Below are 22417 nucleotides of genomic sequence, written 5' to 3'. Positions count from 1 at the left end.
CAGTGGCCATCACCAGTTTTCGACTAATTATCGTCTCCTTTTTAGTGAGTTTTTTCAGTTGTTGCCCGGGCGTTAGTCACCTATCTTTCATAGATACTTAGGTCACGGCAACTTGTTAAAACCATGGTTATTAATTCAGGCTCTATGAAGCTTTTGATAGATCATAGTGTTAAGGAGTATTAGTATTGGTCTAGGAGTTCGTATTAGTCTACATTTCCTTCCTTGTACCACAAGTACACATATATATGCCCCGTGCAATAGAGGTAAGTTGCATCCATAACAAATAGGCACAAAAGGAGCAGCCTTATTTTCTAGATTAATATGGTAACGTTGCAGTCACTCTTTTAAATCTATTTCAGCATGTTTGTTTGCTGCTCAAAATGGGAATGCAGCATCAGCATTTTGGCCTGCTATGTCAACGTCCTGTCAATGGGGATCATCCCAAATAGTTGACCATTTGCAAATAGAGTTACCGCCTCGAGTTATAATCAAGTAGCATGACCAAACAGGCCTTTACGGCTTAATGTGCCATTTATGGTTTATTTATCATATCCTCAGAACAATTCTAGTCCTTCTATTACTGTACCAGCAGATACAAAAATATTATACCGAGAACCATCTAGATTCTAAAGTTCCTACTTTGCCTTGTGAGCGTTTGCTGCAATGTGTCAGATAAATGTTTGAGCATGGCAAATTCCACATGGCAACAGCAGGATGTCTATATGGAGCCAATTCATTATAGGCTAGTAGGTTTTCAATGCAAATGTTTATACATATGCACTAAAAATATTTTATGCTCCAGCTACTTACCTTCTATTTCAGCAGTCCTCCTGAACCTTAGCGCAGCGGTAAAGCTGTTGCCGACCATGAGGTCACGGGTTCGAGTCCTGGAAACAGCCTCGTGCAGAAATGTAGGGAAAGGCTGCATACAAAAGACCCAAAGTGGTCGGACCCTTCCCTGGACCCTGCGCCAGCGGGAGCTAAGTACACCGGGCTGCCCTTTTTAGTCCTCCTGGGTGATCCTTGTCTTCGGGAAACACGCAAATAATATAATCTAACTGGTATACTCAGATCATCGAGTTTGTAGAAAAGAAAAAAGAAAGCTAATTAATAATTATTATCCAGAGTTGAACCCGAGAACTACGTTGGTGGTAATGAGCTAGGTTGTGGCTCCTGACCAGGGTTCGATTCCCGAGCAGTTGGGGTGAAGAAGCTCTTTTTAAAGTAAATGGTTGATTCTTTCTGGAAATTTGCTTTCTGTTAATAACATCGATGGTACATGGCTCTATAGAAGTTGATAGATTGGATGGTGTGCTATTGTTGTAAGTTATTTTTGGGCACTTCTATGTGAACTGTTCCTGGTGTAACGCATGCGAACTGTGAAGTACTCCCTCCGTTCCAAAATAGATGACTCAACTTTATACTAACTTCAGTACAAAGTTGAGTCATCTATTTTGGAACAGAGGGAGTAGAAAATTTCATGTTTTCTCCATTTTGTCTCTTCTTATACTGGCAATATTATAGGAGTACTAATGTGCTAGTTTGGCCCTCAGTATTGTCATGTCAACTTAAAAACATTTTTAGTGCAGTGCTAATGTATATACTCTGCTTGTTCTACCCCGGTGCAACTTCTGTTGAACCTAACATTCAAGCCCACAATTTGTTGTCCTAACAAAAAAATGCAGCTTACATATGGAGTTTTAATGCATTGCATATTATTTCTATATTAAGCTTTCTTGTCTCACTATGTAATTCCGTGTTACGTTGGTCAAGTTTTTCAGGTCTGCTTGATGGTCAGGAATATCAAAATCAAGAACGCGAGAAGCAATTCGAGTATCTTGCACCTAATCTGACTAAAGCACGGAAGGATCATGCATTTCCTCCAGATGACACCAGCTCACACCGAGAGGATCTTCATGTATGTTAGATACCAATGGTTTTGCGTCTTACCAATGTTCAGTTGCTTTTGACCACTTTGTCTTTGTGCTAACATGCTTTCTGTTGCAGAATGAACTCTCACCAGGTTCAGTTGCTTCAAGGAAACCGAAAGTGAGGAAGAAAGATAATTCTGCTTCAAGTTCTGGCCCCAGCATTCCCAGTAGTCAAGGTTTATTTTTTTAATTCATGTATGTCCCATCTTCCTCTTGTTTTACTTCAAACATTCAGCTGATTCGAGTTTGGATTATGTATTCTAGAAGTCATTGCCAACTTCCGTGAGCTGGTGGAGGATTTCTGTGGAAAAGCAGAAATCCCTGATAATGCAGATGGTGATGATTGGCTATCAATTGCACTGAATGATGTGAAGGTTCTTGTAAATGAAATTACATATGTTCGATCAAAGGGAATGTTGCATGAGATTCCCATGGATACGCTTACTTGTCTCTTACATGTGATAGACCGGCAGATCCGGTGTTCTCAAGGATTGTCAATAGACGTGAGAGAAAATGTGAGTTATTCACTATAGCCCTTCCCTCCGTATTCTTTGAATAAAAGATGCTGCATATTGTAGTCTGACTAGTGCTTGGGTGACTTCAGCCTGATGCTGCAGATGCTGAACACTCAGTCTTCTCTGCTTTGGAGTCCATTCATGCGGCGTTAGCAATCATGACCAACCCTGATATGCCAAAGCAGCTGTATCGAGAAGAGGTTCACACATTCTGAATTCCTGCCTATCTTGTTATGAATCATATTGTTGAGGTTTCTGACTATAAGAACTTTGGTTGAATCAGCTTATTGAGCGAATTATTGATTTCTCAAGACACCAGATAATGGATTGTATGGCTGCAAGTAACCCAACCTTCCGAGCTCTCTACAAGCCAGCTGGAAATGTCACTAATGATGGTACTTGTTATACCATCTTTTGAACATTGAAAAATACACAATTCTACATGCACTTGTGGAGTTCTGCAAGTACTATCTTTGGCTTTTCATGGTTCTGCACTCACATTTCTCTAAGTTGGATATATACATCCATGTTCTTGGGGACTCGGGGCATATATCGTACCTTGTCATTTCCTTCAAAATAAGATTGTTTAATTTTGCCGAAAATTTATTATCCCTGCTTACCTGTATGTACTAATTTAGTGCTTCATGGTGACCATTTGGTGGTTACTGAACTTTTTTTTAATTTATAAAATGGAAGCCTGCCATGATTAAATTATGTGTGCACACCACAGAATAGCATTTAATACCTGCATGTACTAATTTAGTGCTTTAGTGAGTTGTGGTGACCATTTGGTGGTTACTAAACTTATATGTCATGATTAAATTATGTGTGTACATCACAGATTATAGCATTCAATATATTCTCTTTTGGTCAAATCTAGGAGATGAAGATGAAGACGACATGGAAAATGGACCAGCTAGCAAAAAGAGGCGCACTGCTTCTAATTTAAGTGCGAGGAAATCTTCTGCAAACAAGTATGTGATTAATCTATGCTTGATTTTTCCCTTCTCTAGTTTTTTATGAAGTGTTTGTGGGGAACTAATACAGTTCAGTTGTCCTTTTCTTTGTCAGAGTTTCTGCTTCTATATATTCTGCTGTGCAGAAACTATGCTTGATATTGGGCTTTCTTAAAGAACTCCTCACAACGGTGCGCTTATCAGATAGTTGTATCCTGCAGTTAGCAAAAACCTGCTTTACTACATTCTTGGTGGACAATATGCAGCTTTTACAATTGAAGGCGATCGGTGTTATTTGCATGGTAGCTCTTTGCTTATTGACTCACAATTTCCCACCCTTTCAGTTGTCCAAATAATTTCCTTCCTTACCTTTCAACTCTTGCACAGGTTTTTTCATCATACACACAACACAGGAGTTACTTGGTTGATGAAACACTTAATCTTGTCCGCAAGTTGCAGTTCTCAAAAAATGCTATTAGAACTTACCATCTAGCTGACGAAGAACAAAAGCAAATCCAGATGATAACAGCCCTCCTAGTTCACTTGGTTCAGTTCAGTGCAAATGTTCCTGATAGCTTAAAGGGAACAGTAAATTGGAGCACCATCATTGATGCCTCAGTCGATGCTAATTATCCAATTAACTGCCATGAAGCAGCAACGGAGGCTTGTTGCCTTTTCTGGACCAATGTGCTTCAACGTTTCACTGCTGCTAAATCTCAAGATGTGTCAGAAGCCAAAGGGATTATAGAAAATCTCGTTCAGGACTTGCTAACAGTACTAAACTTGCCCGAGTATCCAGCTGCTGCCCCTATACTTGAGGTAAACTGTGCAATGACAGTGCTATTGTTGAGATAGTAAATGTCGTTTATGGGCTGCTTTAGCATTAATGCATTTTTGTAACCAAAATTCACAATTGGAATATTCTAGTTCAAGTAGTCTATTTCATAATGCCTACAAGTACTATTCTTATGTATAGGTTCTCTGTGTGTTGCTGCTCCAAAATGCTGGATTGAAATCAAAGGACACTTCTGCTCGCTGCTTTGCTATTGATCTTCTTGGTGGTATTGCATCAAGATTGAAGCGTGATTCTGTGATCTGTAGCAAGGAGAAGCTTTGGATACTGCAAGAGCTCACTGATGCAGAGAATGATAGCTCAAAAATCTTGAAAAATAAATGTTGTGTTTGTCTTGGTGGAAGAGGTATAAATATGGCATGTGATGTATGTGGGAGATGTTTCCATTCAGATTGTATGGGGGCTGGCAGTCAGGAAAACTTACAGCGTGATTCTGTTTGCCCCTTATGCTTTTGCAAGCAACAGCTCAGTGTGCTACAGTCATACTATGAGCTAGAAAATAAAGAAAAGGGCAAAAGAGCATCTACCGCACATAAGAAAAAAACTGCTATACCTGATGAGGTGACAGCAGTGGATACTGTTCAACAAATACTTTTGAATTATCTCCAGGAAGCTGGGCCACAAGATGATGGGAACCTGTTTTCTAGATGGTATGTAGTGTGATACCTTTGTTTTTGTTGTCCAAATGTCACTGGAAATTGATTCCCATTTTGTATGCAGGTTCTATCTCTGCATGTGGTACAAAGAAGACATATCTTCTCAGGAGAAGATTATCTACTATCTTGCCAGATTGAAATCTAAGGAGATTCTGCGAGATTCTGGAAGTGGCTTGGCATTATCCAGAGACTGGGCTAAGAAAATTTGCTTGGCACTTGGCCAGAAGAACTCGTTCTCTCGGGGTTTCGACAAAATTCTTTCCCTCCTTTTGGTATGTATTGCTTCTCGATGTTTGATTTTAGTTAGATGTTGCGGCATTAATACCCAATGTTTTATCAGGCTAGCTTGAGAGAAAATTCTCCTGTGATAAGAGCAAAGGCCTTAAGAGCGGTGAGTATACGCAAACTTTTAAAACTATATATGATGTACATCATTTTCGTTTGGACATTAGACATCACTAGTTAGCCTTAATTCTGTGTAGGTCAGCAGTATAGTTGAAGCTGATCCTGAGGTATTGGGTGACAAACGTGTCCAATCTGCTGTTGAAGGAAGGTTTTGTGATTCAGCTATTTCTGTTCGTGAAGCTGCACTTGAGCTTGTTGGAAGGCATATTGCTTCACACCCTGATGTGGGTCTTAAGGTTGGTGGACTTATGAAGTTATGAGTTATGACATGTTCTTGGGTGCTGTTATTGCTTTTCTGCAACTAACCTTTTATCTTCCCATTAACAGTATATTGAAAAAGTCGCTGAACGGATAAAGGACACTGGAGTAAGTGTTCGCAAACGTGCGATCAAAATTATCCGTGATCTTTGTGCTTCAAATCCGAATGCGGATACAAGTCATGCCTTTGTGGAGATTATTTCGCGTGTTAATGACGAGGAATCAAGTGTACAGGTAAGTTTATGTACGAAACCATTGACTGGTGCTCCTGAGTCATGGCAGCACGTTATGATACCAGAGTTGATATTGTACTATAGATGTTCCGTTTATTGTCGTTTTCATACTTCAGTGAGATATGTATGTTGGTGCATGAGCTGAAACAGTCTTCTGTATACCAAAAGAAAGTAGTGGCAGATAGCTAGTCCCTCTTACATGTGAAATTTCCTACATTTGCAAAATCGAAATCATCCTCACCAGGAAAATTGTATATTTATTACATAAAGTAAATGACTGGAATTCTTTACACATGAAATCTCTCTTGCAAAATGTCTTTTAGTGTCCTTAACAATGATGTCTTTAAAAGTAAATCTGATATTAGAGGTTAAGCATTTGACACAAAAAGTGCTATGCAACATCTTTGAATCTGCAAGCTTTGAGTTCCTTTTCACTGTCCATGTTAGTTAATTTTGAACATATCTTCATTTTTTCTCTGTAGGATCTTGTATGCAAAACATTTTATGAGCTGTGGTTCGATGAACCATCTGGGAGTCATAAACACCTGGTTGCTGATGGTAGTTCAGTTCCTATGGAGATCGCAACAAAGACAGAGCAAATTGTTGACATGTTGAGAAAGATGCCCAATCATCAACCCCTTATTACCATTATAAAACGCAGTTTGACTCTCGAGTTCCTCCCGCAGTCAAGTAAGGCTGCAGGCATTAACTCATCCATGATGACATCGCTCCGGAAACGATGTGAATTGATATGCAGGCGCTTATTGGAAAGGATATTGCAGGTATTTGTTTGACCAAAATTTTGCACTAGCTAGATCTTGCATAATTGAGTTTGGTTCTTAATCATGTTTGTTGTCAAGGTTGAGGAGGGAGCTGATAATGAGACCAAAATCCACACGCTTCCTTATGTTCTTGTCTTGCAAGCATTTTGCATCGTGAATCCCACCCTCTGCACTCCAGTTACCGATCCCTCTCAGTTTGTTGTGACACTTCAACCGTATCTTAAGAATAAGGTGAGCATGGGTTTCCTTCTCTTGAACTATGTGCCGTCTCCTGTAAAAGTAATTTGTGCTTATTACATGAACTTATAGCACATTTCAGGTAGCGTTAAGAAATAAAAAGTTCGAGATTTCTGGCTATGTTTGTCATGTCGTCACAAAGGAGTGCTGAGTGGTGACATCTGAAGTGGGATACGTTTTTGTTAGAAAGATGGGATTATACATTATAGACTGAGATGCTGAAAAGTAGATGGGAGAAAGAACAATTCGTTGTTTTTGCTTAATACCACCGGTAGCTTATGTCTCTTCTTTTATGGATGTTAGCCTAACAATTTATCTCTAATTCGAAGGGAGGAATCCAATCTAAACTACTGGCTAACTTATACTCCCGTTCCTAAATGTAAGTCTTTTTAGAGATTTCACTACAAACTACATACGGATGTATATAGACATATTTTAGAGTATAGATTCACTCATTTTGCTCCGTATGTAGTCCGTAGTGTAATCTCTAAAAAGACTTATATTTAGGAATGGAGGGAGTAGATGATGAAATATCACAACCGAACTACTCTTATTCCAGTCTGTTGCAGCCCTCTTATGTCACTTGCATGGGGATCAGGCGTGCACATGACCATGAGGTTTTATGATTTTTGACTGTTGGACCTGAAAGCCATCGATATTTCTTACCATAGCTTTGGACCTGAAAGCCATGTTACCAGTTTAACAACTGTAGCTAATTTTTTTTTCTGCCAAAATTGGCCAAAACAGGGGCAACCAAAGCATTTCTAGCCAATTTTTTGTTGGGGTTGCCTTGGGCTCAAATGAAACACACCCTATATTTTAGCTCCTCACATGCTATTGTGATGCATGGGTTATTCCTGCCTGTTCTTTCTGATGGCCAGGGTTCACCCATGCTCTGTTGCTGCACAAATGCACATGCCTTCTGAATTGTATTTTTGTTTCACGTTCCCCTACTAGTTGTGCTGCAGACATGAGCAGTAGAGCATAAATGTCTATATTGGCAAGTTGTAATGTCATGTGTAACAGCCTAATAGGTACTACATAACTCTACTGAAAATGGTAGAGCCTTGGTTTTGATTATGCTTCTTAAAAATGATATTGTTGTTCATGTGAGCAAGTGATAATTTATGCATTGTGAGTTTGAATGTCCTTTTCTACTAGAAACAAGAAGATTTCTCAAGTTTTTCCTTTCATTTCCTTGCCGCGATGAAATTCCGAGATATATCTTTTGTGGAAGTGAATGTAAAGGGCTAGGCGAATACATTACAGTCTGCATCTTCTGTATCTGCAGGTCGACAGTAAATCAACTGCCCAATTACTTGAAAGTATAATTTTTGTGATTGATGCTGTTATTCCACTCATACGGAAGCCACCACAAACTGTGGTTGAGGAACTCGAGCAGGATCTGAAGCAGATGATAGTTCGCCACTCTTTTTTGACTGTTGTACATGCCTGTATCAAGTAATTTTATTCATTCCATTGCTTTTAGTTTTTTTTATCAGGAACTTTGACAGTGTCTACCTTACATTGTTTCATCTTGCAACTGCCACATCATTACTCCAAAAATTCATCATTTTTAAAATCTAAATAGGACAGAAATGGACTGGTACCATACTTATCCTGGCAAAACCATATCCGATACCCATTTACAAAAAAATTGGGTTATAGTTTTTATAGCCATGGAAAATTAGATATGATGTTTAGCTAAATTTGTATCAATATATAAAAAGCGAATAAAGACGCAGATATGACTGTTGTAAATATCCCAAAGTTCAAATAAATTTTTATGGGCGTGGCTCTGGGCCGTATCTTGATCCGGATACGGTGGCAAGTGAGCGAGGGTCGGATCGTCGCATCCTTAGTGGCGCGCTACATCGGTGCCCGGATATAGTGGAAAATGAGCAAGGGTCTTCGCATTTGACTCGACGAGTGCGAAGGGTAAGGAAGCTAGTCGAGCCTCGGAGGATTCGCTTAGGTAGCTGGAACGTAGGGTCTCTGACAGGGAAGCTTCGGGAGCTAGTTGATGCAGCGGTGAGGAGAGGTGTTGATATCCTTTGCGTCCAAGAAACCAAATGGAGGGGATAGAAGGCGAAGGAGGTAGAGGATACCGGCTTCAAGCTATGGTACACGGGGATGGCCGCAAACAGAAATGGCGTAGGCATCTTGATCAACAAGAGCCTCAAGTATGGAGTGGTAGACATGGGGACCGGATTATCCTAGTGAAGCTGATAGTTGGGGACTTAGTTCTCAATGTTATCAGCGTGTATGCCCCGCAAGTAGGCCACAATGAGAACACCAAGAGGGAGTTCTGGGAAGGTCTGGAAGACATGGTTAGGAGTGTACCGATTGGCGAGAAGCTCTTCATAGGAGGAGACCTCAATAGCCACGTGGGTACATCTAACACAGGTTTTGAAGGGGTGCATGGGGGCTTTGGCTATGGCATCAGGAATCAAGGAGAAGATGTCTTAAGTTTTGCTCTAGCCTACGACATGATTGTAGCTAACGCCCTCTTTAGAAAGAGAGGATCACATCTGGTGACTTTTAGTAGTGGCCAACATTCTAGCCAGATTGATTTCATCCTCTCGAGAAGAGAAGATAGGCGTGCGTGCCTAGACTGTAAGGTGATATCTGGAGAGAGTGTTGTACCTCAGCATAAGCTGGTGGTTGCTGACTTTCGCTTTCGGATTCGTGTCCAGCGGGATAAGCGTGCCAAAGTCGCTAGAACGAAGTGGTGGAAGCTCAAGAGGGAGGTAGCTCAGGCGTTCAAGGAGAGGGTCATTAAGGAGGGCCCTTGGGAGGAAGGAGGCGATGCGGACAATGTGTGGATGAAGATGGCGACTTGCATTCGTAAGGTGGCCTCGGAGGAGTTTGAAGTGTCCAGGGGAAGGAGAAGCGAAGATAAGGATACCTGGTGGTGGAATGATGATGTCCAGAAGGCGATTAAAGAGAAGAAAGATTGTTTCAGACGCCTATACCTGGATAGGAGTGCAGACAACATAGAGAAGTACAAGATGGCGAAGAAGGCCGCAAAGCAAGCTGTTAGTGAAGTAAGGGGTCGGGCGTATGAGGACCTCTACCAACGGTCAGGCATGAAGGAAGGCGAAAGGGACATCTATAAGATGGCCAAGATCCGAGAGAGGAAGACGAGGGATATTGGCCAAGTCAAATGCATCAAGGAAGGAGCAGACCAACTCTTGGTGAAGGACGAGGAGGTTAAGCATAGATGTCGGGAGTATTTCGACAAGCTGTTCAATGGGGAATGAGATTTCTACCATTGCGCTGGACGGCTCCTTTGATGTGTTTTGTGCGGCGAATCCAGGAGTCTGAGGTCAAGGAGGCTTTAAAAAGGATGAAAGGATGCAAGGCGATGGGCCCTAATTGTATCCCCATTGAGGTGTGGAAAGGCCTTGGGGACATAGCGATGGTATGGCTAACCAAGCTTTTCAACCTCATTTTTCGGGCAAACAAGATGCCAGAAGAATGGAGATGGAGTATATTAGTACTCCCTCCGTTTGGAATTACTTGTCTCGGAAATGGATGTATCTAGAACTAAAATATGTCTAGATACATTCATTTCCGCGACAAGTAATTCCGAACGGAGGGAGTACCAATCTTCAAGAACAAGGGGGATGTTCAGAGTTGTACTAATTACCGTGAAATTAAGCTGATGAGCCATACAATGAAGCTATGGGAGAGTCATTGAGCACCGCTTAAGAAGAATGACAAGCGTGACCAAAAATCAGTTTGGTTTCATGCCTGGGAGGTCGACCATGGAAGCCATTTTCTTGGTACGACAACTTATGGAGAGATATAGGGAGCAAAAGAAGGACTTGCATATGGTGTTCATTGACTTGGAGAAGGCCTATGGTAAGATACCGCGGAATGTCGTGTGGTGGGCCTTGGAGAAACACAAAGTCCCAGCGAAGTACATTACCCTCATCAAGGACATGTACGATAATGTTGTGACAAGTGTTCGAACAAGTGATGTCGACACTGATGACTTCCCGATTAAGATAGGACTGCATCAGGGGTCAGCTTTGAGCCCTTATCCTTTTGCCTTGGTGATGGATGAGGTCACAAGGAATATCTATACCAATATAAAAAGACCCAAAGGAGCAGATCCAACTGATCTCGGCCATCGAACTAATTTAATCCAACGACCTAGACTGCTCCGATGGCGAGTGTTTAACGTGTTTAACGTGCAATTAATATCATACCAAATATTGCACTAATCACAAGATTGACACACAAATAATAGCATACATAATATCCACGTGCAATTAATATATTGCCTAAATATTAACATGCATTGCACGTGCGCATTTACTAGTACAAGGAGATATCCCATGGTGTATGCTCTTTGCGGATGATGTGGTGCTGGTTGACGATAGTCGGACGGGGGTAAATAGGAAGTTAGAGTTATGGAGACAAACCTTAGAATCGAAAGGGTTTAGGCTTAGTAGAACTAAAACCGAGTACATGATGTGTGGTTTCAGTACTACTAGGTGTGAGGAGGAGGAGGTTAGCCTTGATGGGCAGGTGGTGCCTCAGAAGGACACCTTTCGATATTTGGGGTCAATGCTGCAGGAGGATGGGGGTATTGATGAAGATGTGAACCATCGAATCAAAGCCGGATGGATGAAGTGGCGCAAAGCTTCTGGCATTCTTTGTGACAAGAGAGTGCCACAAAAGCTAAAAGGCAAGTTCTACAGGATGGCGGTTCGACCCGCAATGTTGTATGGCGCCGAGTGTTGGCTGACTAAAAGGCGACATGTTCAACAGTTAGGTGTGGCGGAGATGCGTATGTTGAGATGGATGTGTGGCCACACGAGGAAGGATCGAGTCCGGAATGATGATATACAAGATAGAGTTGGGGTAGCACCAATTGAAAAGAAGCTTGTCCAACATCGTCTGCGATGGTTTGGGCATATTCAGCGCATGCCTCTAGAAGCTCCAGTGCATAGCGGACGGCTAAAGCGTGTGGAGAATGTCAAGAGAGGTCGGGGTAGACCGAATTTGACATGGGAGGAGTCCGTTAAGAGAGACCTGAAGGATTGGAGTATCATCAAAGAATTAGCTATGGACAGGGGTGCGTGGGAGCTTGCTATCCATGTGCCAGAGCCATGAGTTGGTCGCGAGATCTTCTGGGTTTCACCTCTAGCCTACCCCAACTTGTTTGGGACTAAAGGCTTTGTTGTTGTTTGTTTGTTTGTTGTTGTGGCTCTGGGCCCTGCAGCCTGGCAGTAGCTGTAAAATGGCGATTGGATTAGTTAGTAGGAAACTAGGAACAAATCAAATGAAGTTAGAATTCTATCCGGTAGGAAAGATATTTTTTTGGTTATCAATTTAAAGACAGGGATAAGTTTTGTTAGGAAATTACAGATAGAGGTTTGGGTCTTGCGGAGCAAGTCAGTTGTCTTATATATAGTTCTTTGATCAAGCAATGACAATTTAGAAGTTAAACTAAGCCTCAGAGCCTGTCTTCCATGGGCAAGTCAGTGTTCAGACTCTTAACCTACTCAAGTTACACTGTTGCGAATCAACAAAGGTTAATAACATAAAACTAATCTCCCTTGTCATGGTTAAGCACTCACAAAATGCTGTAGTCTGTACCTTTTTCAAGTATGCATAATTACACCTCATAATATCTAGAAGTGAAGTAATCCATACCTTTTCCATGCATGCATCATCACAATCTGCATCTTGGGTATTATCTAATGAAAATCTGACATTAGATGCAATACTGCAAATCTCATTTTATTCTTGCATGAATAATTGAGCTTGCTTGCTTTTCTGTTGATCATGTTTACTTATCTCTATTGCTCATTTTCATGAACAGGTGTCTTTCTGCCCTTAGCAGTGCAGCAGGCAGAGGTCCGAGGTTGTTGGAGTACCTCGTTAACCTTTTCTACAAGCATCTGTCAGGTCCTAATTCTGATGGTCAGGTATTGTACGATTACCTGATTGATTGAGTGAACTGCAATCTGAAATGTACTATGCATGCTACATTTGAATCTTATATTGTTCTCTTCATTTACATCCTTTCTAGTGCCTTGTATGTCTCAAAGTCAAAACAGATTTACATCATAGCATGTAACACCATATAAGCTTCTCTTTATGATAACTCTACTTATTTTAATTTCCATTGTTGGTGATAACTCTACTGTTGGTGATAACACCATATAAGCATAGTTTAGGATGGGTTTGATGGAGTGGTGAAGTACTCACTTGTGCCAAGAGGTTCTAGATTCGACGCAGCCTCTCTGCATTGCACTGTGCAGGGGTAAGTAGGCTTGCCTCGTATAATCCTCCCCAGAACCCACATTCTTTTGGAAGTAGTTTTGGGCAGTTGGCATAGTTGTATGGTGTTATGTGGCAGTAATTTGATGAACATGTGATTATTGAGTACATTTGCATATGTTGCTTGCTTTTACCTACTTTCTTTTACTTGCAATATCATGTAGGTTGGTGCTTTTTAGAATTATCATGTAGCTTAGATATGATGAGCTGACAGTTTGCCTTGTTGAAACTCAGGTGTTGGGTCGATCATTATTCTGTCTCGGCCTGCTCCTTAGATATGGTTATAAACTGTTGGCAACATCGGAAAACCAACTTGATTTTCCAAAGATTCTTGAATTGCTCAAGAGAAGGTATCTCAGCAAGGATGATTTCAGCTTGAAGGTTCGAGCTATGCAGGTGTGTGCTCAGCATTATTACACTCAATGTTTGACTTGATGATACTCGTAGCTAGAAACATGCAACGACTCAAGTAACTTAACCTGTCTATTTGACTGTTGCTTTAGTTCTTTAGGGTGCTTGGATATTTTATATGAAATTTTCCTTATTAAATGACAATTTTCATGTGTGCGTGCAGGCTTTGGGATACATACTTATTGCAAAGCCTGATTTTATGCTACGGAAAGATATTTTGAATCTGATAGAGGCATCACTATCTTCTGATGTCGATTATAGGTTAAAGGTATAGACATTTTCCTGTAATGGGTTCTGCTCCGCGTAGCTTTTTCTATATATAATTGGACCTACTTGACCAGATTCAAGGATTGCAAAACCTTTATGAGTATCTCCGTGATGCGGAAAGCCAACTCACGGCTGACAGTACTGGCAAGCCTACTGTACCCTATGCAACTAATGGTGGGAGTGAAGTGCCTGTTGCTGCTGGAGCGGGAGACACCAACATCTGTGGTGGTATTATCCAGTTGTATTGGAATTCTATTCTTGAGAGATCCTTGGATATGAACGATCAAGTTCGCCATGCTGCACTAAAGGTGAATTAGTTCAACTGATTTCTGCACTTTCCTGCTTTTCATTTTCGAGTAGAAAACAGTGATTTTTTTTTTTTGCAGATTGTTGAAATTGTTCTTCGCCAGGGTTTAGTTCATCCAATTACTTGTGTTCCACACCTTATAGCACTTGAAACTGACCCTATGGAGGGGAACTCAAAGTTGGCTCATCATTTGCTGATGAATATGAATGAAAAGTACGATGGCTCAACTTCTCATTTCTCCATTTCTTTATTGGATAAAATGATCTGACCTATTGGCGTTATTTTGCAGGTATCCTTCATTTTTTGAAAGCCGCTTAGGTGATGGCCTACAAATGTCGTTCAGATTCTTCGAGACCATAGTCAGCAACCATAACGTGGTGGCAACCAACATGAAATCAAATCCGATTGCATTTGTTAAACCTGGCATATCCAGAATATATCGTCTTATCCGTGCAAATCGAAATTCAAGAAACAAATTTGTACACTCAATAGTCCGCAAATTTATATCTGACAGCCGGAGTTACCCCACAATTGGTTTTCTTGTGTAAGTTATTTAGTTATGTGCCTGTTGATCCTCTTATTCTTAATATTTGGTATCTGACTCTCCAAGTTGTGTGAATATTGCAGTTACTGTGTAGAAGTTCTTGCATCTCTCCCTTTCACCTCTCCTGATGAACCACTTTACTTGGTCTATGATATAAACCGAGTTATTCAAATTAGAGCCGGAGCAATTGAGGCTAATTTGAAGAATTGGACTTCCATGGATCAGCAGCAAGATGTGGTGGGTCAGCAAGATGTGGTGGGTCAGCAAGATATGGTGGATAATGTTATGCATGAACCTGGGGGATATCCTGACCAGAATCTGGCAGATAGTCCTGAAAAGATGCGTAATAATTCATGCAGCACGTCAGATGTCGACATGGCCAAACTTCAGGTGAGCTTGATATGTTTTGGGTTGAGGGATTTTGGTAGAATATAACTGATGCGGAGATGGTTGCAATCCTTGCATGTTTGCATCTCCTTTTCCACTAAATAGGCCTTTGTTTTCAGGAAGATTGCCATGATGCGATAGCTCTGCAGCTCCTTCTCAAACTGAAGAGACATTTGAAAATTGTCTACAGTTTAACTGATGCTCGCTGTCAGGTGTGTGTTTTCCCTTGTTTGGAAATTAGTCCTCGGAAGACACGTTGCATGACAGATTTATTTCCAATTTCAATACAGGCATTTTCTCTGAAGGATCCACCAAAACCTGGTGAAGCAATCTCCAAGCAGAATATCCCGCTTAACATTAACAACACTAACATCAGTTTGCCGAGCTGCCTGCAGGATGTAGCGCTCGTGTACCAGGTAGCATTTCTGAAAATGTAATTGCATTGGGCCTGAGCTTTGATGATCCTACAACTCTTTAACATCTGATGGGACTTGTGATGCACAGGATTTCAAGACATTGCTGCGAGAAGATTCCATGGACTACGTACTGTATACTTCTGCCACGGTCCAGAAGAAGCGTCTGACTCCAAGAAGTTCGTCGAAAGTTAGAAGGCCAGTGGCTGTTACAAGAGGACGTGGTGGTGGTCGTGGTGGTCGTGGCGGCGGTGATGATGATGATGACACTGATGATGATGACTGGATTGGCGGGCCGAGGGTGCTAGAGTTCGGTGCTCAGGCAGTCACTGGTGGCCGAGTAACGAGACAAAGGGTCCAAGTATGACTGGTGATTGGTGCTCTGTACATTGTAGGGAAGTTTATAGGTGACTGACACGCAGGGGACATAGGTCATCGTTTAGGGCTCATACCATCACTGATACCATCACTATTCGGTAGTGGTAGTCGAGATTCTAGTATATAGAAGCAGAAAGGGAAGGGAGATAGCTTTACCTACTTAGAGCCATTAACTTGGAGAACTCCTTTTCTTGCTGTGCCCATTTTATTATATTTTTGTATTTTTGTGCTGGGCTTTTGCAAAACTTAAAACAGGTTGTGCTCCATGTCTAATTCAATGGAAAAAGATAGATAGAAAGGATCTCATTTGCTTTCCGGGTCGGTCATTGTACCAATAATGTGTACTACTCCATTCCTTTGTATAAGGTGTATCCTTTTTGAAAGTCAAACGAGTGCATGTTTGACTGACTTTTTAGAAAAATATATCGATATCCACAATGTGAAATTTATATCATTTGATTCATCATGAAAAGTAGTTTTATATTTTATCTATTAGTTATTGTAGATATTGTTATTTTTTCTATAATTTTGGTCAAACATTTAAATGGTTGACTTGCATGGAAACCAATACATCTTATATTCTGAAATGAAGGAAGTAAATCAGTAAACTTTCTAGTTTTGAACTAAATCAAACTTCTTACTCTGAAAAGCCCATAGAAAGATACATGTAACATCTACTACAACACTAAGTTAGTTTTATTAAATTCACCGTAAACCTTCAGTATTTTTTTCTACTATATGCATATTTTTTGAAGGAAGGGTGAGCTTTATGGATCAGGTAATAACGCTCATACAATCACGCTCGAGCGAGGCTGAAGCTTAGGAAGGCATCGACTCGATAAACCCACTAGACTCACCTTGCCTGATTGTGCTAGACTATGGGCTATGTCATGGGTGTGTTTGGTTGTTCGTGCCTACTTCAAACTAGGGCTGGACAAAAAGCTCGAAACTCGGTGAGTCTAATGAGCGCTCGGCTGCTCGACTCGTTTGAGCTAGGCTCGTTTTCTTAATGAACCGAGCCGAGCAACAATTTTTGCTCATTAGCACTAACAAGTTAAATGATCATGATTGCGAGTTTTGTGAGCTACTCGTTAAGCTCGGTAGTAGCATGAGTTTGTTCATTATAGAGAATTTTTTGGTGACTTCGATCACTCCTAAGTCTATGGACGGGCTATTTGCCACATTCATATCTTTCTCGTCTTTTCATATTCTCCATTTATCGAATCCTACTGGCTGTACCTATGTATGTTTGTATCTATATGCATGTGATGTATCTTGTCTACTGATGCATTTTCCTAACGAGCTGCTCGCGAGCACTCGTGAACATATAACGAACCAAGCCAATCTTTATATTTAGCTTGTTATCCTTAACGAACTTAACAATCCGAGCCTTAACGATCACGAGCCTTAACAAGCCGAGTCTTAATGAGCTGAGTAGCTCGTTAGTCCAGCCCTACTTCAAACAGGTCCATTAAGTCTTAAAAAAAATCAGGTCCATTAAGGGTGTGTTTGGTTGAAGAATCAAGTGGAATGGAATGGAATGGATACATTCCACAAGAATGGAATGGTTCCATCTTTATGTCTACTACGAAGAGTGAGTTGGAATGGAACGGTTACATCTCTATGTTTGGTTGGTGGAATGGAATGGAATGAATTTTTCGTTTCGGTGGGAATGAGTGCGTTCTGTTCCGATTCTGTACCGAACACTGGAACTTGGCCCAGGGACGGGTCCGACCCATGCCGTTCCACTTCGTGACTGAAACACCCTAAGATCCCACTTGGAATGTAGTTTTTCTGCCACCCCTATAATAATTTACACCTGTATTATACCAGCCTCCGGCCAAATACATTTCGTGGTATTTTCAATCCGGCTATAATCTGTTCTTGGCTTCGGGTTTCAACCCGCTTCTAAAATGCATGTCGCCCAGGTTGCAACACGAGACTTTCCAAGCAGGGCTTAACAGAGGAGGCCGCTTGGAGGAGGAGGAGCGATTCACCGTCACGGTCAGGTCACGACTGCCGGCCAACGTCGCCATCACGGCCAGGAGCGAGTCGTCATCTCCGCGTCGCGGTCAGGAGTGAGTTACCGCCGTCGGCGTGCTTAACCCCCATCATGGCCAACGTCTTCGGCGTCTCACCACGTTGCCGTCATGAACACCGTCGCTTCACCCCCTTGTGGACACCCGGCGCAACCTCAATCTAAGCCTCAAGAAGTGAGGTGGGGAAAACGACGGGCGCTGGTCTGTATCGAATACCGACCTAATAGAGGGGTAAGTGTGAAAACCGGTGTAAAATTTACAGCCAAAAAACGACATGCCAAGCACCAAAGCGAGGCCCATTCGTTTGTATTTCACAAGGGTATATTTTACAGGTGTATTGGGCTCCAAAACGAGGAACCAATGGGGCCTAAGTGTAAAAGTAGCCTTTTGATAACTTGGCATGTAGACATATGATGCGTTGGCCTATAGACACCCGATACTGAAAGCAGATATCCTGGTACCGCCTCTGTCTCGTCCGCCTTGTCTCTGGCGTGGCTCATCTTCCTTGTCTCTGGCACCAGCAGGCCGTCGCTGCCGTCTCCCATGACGGTAAGTGATGTCTACTATGCAACTTTCTTCTTGTAGACTCTGTTGGGCCTCCAAGTGCAGAGTTTTATAGGACGGTAGCAATTTTCCCTCAAGTGGATGACCTAAAATTTATCAATTCGTGGAAGGCGTATGATGAAGATGGTCCCTCTCAAACAACCTTGCAACCAAATAACAAAGAGTCTCTTGTGTCCCCAACACACCCAATACAATGGTAAATTGTATAGGTGCACTAATTCAGCGAAGAAATTGTAATACAAGTGTAATATGGATAGTAGATATAGGTTTTTGTAATCCAAGAAATATAAAAACATCAAGGTGGCAAGTAGTAAAAGTGAGGAAAATCAGTATTGCAATGCTTGAAAACAAGACCTAGGGTTCATACTTTCACTAGTGCAAATTCTCTCAACAATGATAACATAATTAAATCATATGCCAATCCCTCAACATGCGGCAAAGAGTCACTCCAAAGTTCCTATCGCGGAGAACATAAGATGAAATTGCTTATAGGGTACGAAACCACCTCAAAGTTATTCTTTCTGGTCAATCCATTGAGCTATTCCTATAAGTGTCACAAACATCCCTAGAGTTCGCAGTAAAATAACACCATATGATACACATTAATCAACCCTAATGTCACCTAGATACTCTAATGTCACCACAAGTATCCGTGGGCCAATTATATGATATGCATCAAACAACTTCAGATTCATAATATTCAATCCAACATAAAGAACCTCAAAGAGTGCCCCAAGATTTCTACCGGAGAAACAAGGACGTAAACGTGCATCAACCCCTATGCATAGATTACCCCAATGTCACCTTGGGAATCCGCGAGTTGAGTGCCAAAACATACATCAAGTGAATCAATAGAACACCCCATTATCACCACAGGTATCCCATGCAAGACACACATCAAGTGTTCTCAAATCCATAAAAGTATTCAATCCGATAATAGTGAAACCTCAAAGGTAAAACTCAATTCATCACAAAAAGATAGAGGGGGAGAAACACCATATGATCCAACTATAGTAACAAAGCTCGTGGTACATCAAGATCATGCCAGATCAAGAACACGAGAGAGAGAGAGAGAGAGAGAGAGAGAGAGAGAGAGAGATCAAACACATAGCTACTGGTACATACCCTCAGCCCCGAGGGTGAACTACACCCTCCTCGTCATGGAGGCTGCCGGGATGATGAAGATGGCCTCCGGTGATGGTTTCCCCCTCCGGCAGGGTGCCGGAACGGGCTCCCGTTTGGTTTTTCGTGGCTACAGAGGCTTGCGGCGGCGGAACTTCCGATCTAGGTTTCTTTCTGAAGGTTTCTATATTTATATGACTTTTTGGCGTCGGAAACAAGTCATGGGGGGGGGGGGGGGGGTACCCGAGGAACCCACAAGCCCGCATGGCGCGCCCCTGGCTTGTGGGATCCTCGGGACTCTTCTGGTCCAGGTCCGGTGCTTCGGGGGTCTCTTTTGGTCCATAAAAAATCACCGTTAATTTTCAGCCCATTCCAAGAACTTTTATTTCCGCACAAAAAATGACACAACGGTAGTTCTGATGAAAACAACACCAGTCCGGGTTAGTTCTAATAAAATCATATCAAAACCATATAAAATTATTGTAAACATGGCATGAATACTTCATAAATTATAGATACGTTGGAGACATATCAACATCCCCAAGCTTAATTCCTGCTCGTCCTCGAGTAGGTAAATGATAAAAGAAAGAATTTTATGAAGTGTAAATGCTACCTAGCATATTTATCAATGTAATCTTCTTTATTGTGGCATGAATGTTCAGATCCATAAGATTCAAAACACAAGTTTAATATTGACATAAAAACAATAATACTTCAAGCATACTAATAACGCAATCATGTCTTCTCAAAATAACATGGCCAAAGAAAGTTATCCCTACAAAATCATATAGTCTGGCTATGCTCCATCTTCATCACACAAAATATTTCATCATGCACAACCCAATGACAAGCCAAGCAATTATTTCATACTTTTAATGTTCTCAAGCCTTTTCAACTTTCACGCAATACATGAGCATGAGCCATAGATATAGCACTATAGGTGGAATATAATATGGTGGAGGTTGTGAGGAGAATACAAAAAAGGAGAAAGTCTCACATCAACTAGGCAAATTAATGGGCTATGGAGATGCCCATCAATTTATATCGATGCAAGTGAGTAGGGATTGCCATGCAACAGATGCATTAGAGCTATAAGTGTATGAAAGCTCAAAAAGAGACTAAATGGGTGTGCATCCAACTCGCTTGCTCACGAAGACCTAGGGCAATTTGAGGAAGCCCATCATTGGAATATACAAGCCAAGTTCTATAATAAAAAATTCCTACCAGTATATGAAAGTGACAAAATAGGAGATTCTCTATCATGAAGACCATGGTGCTACTTTGAAGCACAAGTTTGGAAAAGGATAGTAGCATTGTCCCTTCTCTCTTTTTCTCTCATTTTTTATTTTCTCTTTTTCTTTGGGCTCCTTGGCCTCTTTTTTTTATTTGGGCTCTTTGGCCTCTTTTTTAAGTCCGGAGTCTCATCCCAACCCGTGGGAGAATAATAGCCTCCATCATCCTTTCCTCACATGGGACAATGCTCTAAAAATGATGATCATCACACTTTTATTTACTTACAACTCAAGAATTAAAACTCGATACTAGAACAAAATATGACTCTATATGAATGCCTCCGGTGGTGTACTGGGATGTGCAATGATCAAGAGTGACATGTATAAAAAATATGAACGGTGGCCAAGCCACAAATACTATGCCAACTACATGATCATGCAAAGCAATATGACAATGATTGTATGTGTCATAATAAACGGAACAGTGGAAGTTGCATGGCAATATATCTCGGAATGGCTATGAAAATGCCATAATAGGTAGGTATGGTGGCTGTTTTGAGGAAGGGTAAATGGTGGGTTTAATGCACCGATGAAAGTTGCGTAGTACTAGAGAGGCTAGCAATGGTGGAAGGGTGAGAGTGCGTATAATCCATGGACTCAACATTAGTCATAAAGAACTCACATACTTATTGCAAAAATTTATTAGCCATCGAAACAAAGTACTACACACATGCTACTAGGGGGATAAATTGGTAGGAAAAGACCATCGCTCGTCCCCGACCGTCACTCATAAGGAAGAAAATCAAAAAATAAATCATGCTCCGACTTCATCACATAACGGTTCTATTGGGGAACGTAGTAATTTCAAAAAATTTCCTACGCACACGCAAGATCATGGTGATGCATAGAAACAAGAGGGAAGAGTATCGTCCACGTAACCTCGTAGAATGTAAGCAGAAGCGTTATGAGAACGCGGTTGATGTAGTCGAACGTCTTCACGATCTGACCGATCCAAGTACCGAATGCATGGCACCTCCGAGTTCAGCACATGTTCAGCTCGATGACGTCCCACGAACTCCGATCCAGCAGAGCCTCACGGGAGAGTTCCGTCAGCACGACGGCGTGTTGACGGCGATGATGTTGCTACCGACGCAGGGCTTCACCTAAGCACCGCTACGATATGATCGAGGTGGATTATGGTGGAGGGGGCACCGCACACGGCTAAGGGATCAATGATCAAATTGTGTGTCCAGAGGTGTCCCTGCCCCTGTATATAAAGGAGCAAGGGGGGGGGGGGGAGGTCGGCCGGCCCTCTATGGCGCGCCAGGAGGAGTCCTCCTTCTAGTAGAAGTAGGACTGCCCTCTTTCCTACTCCTACTAGGAGGGGGAAAGGAAGGGGGAGAGGGAGAAGGAAAGGGGGCGCCGCCCCTCCTCTCCTAGTCCAATTCGGACCAGAGGGGGAGGGGCGCGCGGCCTGGCTTAGGCCAGCCCTCTCTCTCTCCACTAAGGCCCATAAGGCCCATTATCCCCCCCCCCCGGGGGGGGGTCCGGTAACCATCAGGCACTCCGGTTTTCTCTGAAATCACCCGGGACACTTCCGGTGTCCGAATATAGTCGTCCAGTATAT

The 22417-nt window shown here is 41.9% G+C and overlaps 1 pseudogene; it reads left to right on the top strand.

Moving 5' to 3' along the window:
* The first annotated feature begins 671 nt into the window (after positions 1-671).
* LOC123188844 (sister chromatid cohesion protein SCC2-like) lies at positions 672-16139 on the top strand (annotated as a pseudogene).
* The last annotated feature ends 6278 nt before the right edge of the window (positions 16140-22417 follow it).

Source organism: Triticum aestivum, chromosome 2A, assembly GCF_018294505.1.
Source record: "Triticum aestivum cultivar Chinese Spring chromosome 2A, IWGSC CS RefSeq v2.1, whole genome shotgun sequence".
Lineage (NCBI taxonomy): Eukaryota > Viridiplantae > Streptophyta > Magnoliopsida > Poales > Poaceae > Triticum > Triticum aestivum.
This window is presented reverse-complemented; position numbering and strand designations above follow the sequence as displayed.